Genomic DNA, 885 nt, shown 5'->3' on the forward strand with positions numbered 1-885 from the left:
TGTGAGTTAAAACACTTGAAACAAATACTTCGATCCTTGGGTGTAGAACATAAGCAAGGTATGAACATGTACTGTGATAGGAAATCGGCACTTCATATTGCGAACAATCCAGTGTTTCATGAGAGGACAAAACACATTGAGGTAGATTGTCATTTTATTAGGGATGCCATTAAAGAAGGAGTGATTAAGCCATCGTATGTTTCCACGAAGGTTCAATTGGCGGATATTTTTACAAAAGCCTTAGGAAAGGCGCAATTTGAGTTTTTGCTTGGCAAGATGGGCATTCGAGATCTACATGCTCCATCTTGAAGGGGGAGTAATAGAGTATAAAACATATTCCTGTGCCTCAACCACCAGCTTAAGCTTTTGGTTGAGTTGGTCCACTAACATGGTATCGGAGCCAGCGTGACACAAAGGTCACGGGTTCGAATCTCATCCACCCCTCCTTTAAAGTGGAATTATATTAATTCACACCAGGTATGGGTGGGCCAGAGTTGCATCCACATTTCAAGCCCAAAGGGCCTTTCATGTGAGGGGGACTGATAAAGTATAAAACATATTCCTGGGCTTCAACCATCAGCTTAAGCTTTTGGTTGAGTTGGTCCACTAACAGAGGTCAACGCTTGAGAGTAGGGAACTGAATTATCTTAACCCGTGAAAAATGTCGGATTAGTAGAATCCTTTTTTTTTTTGACGGACGGATTAGTAGAATCCTTCATCTTAGAAAAAAAAATACAAATACGGTACAATATACACGCATAGAGAAGTACGAATCTCCCCACGCGTCAGCAACCTATAAGGTGGACGGTGCAAATACAAAAATCCATCCACCAATCACATTTCCATATTCTCACACCTCCAAAATCCACAAAACAATAGCTTCCT

This window comes from Chenopodium quinoa, unplaced genomic scaffold (assembly GCF_001683475.1).
Source record: "Chenopodium quinoa cultivar QQ74 unplaced genomic scaffold, ASM168347v1, whole genome shotgun sequence".
Classification (NCBI taxonomy): Eukaryota; Viridiplantae; Streptophyta; class Magnoliopsida; order Caryophyllales; family Amaranthaceae; genus Chenopodium; species Chenopodium quinoa.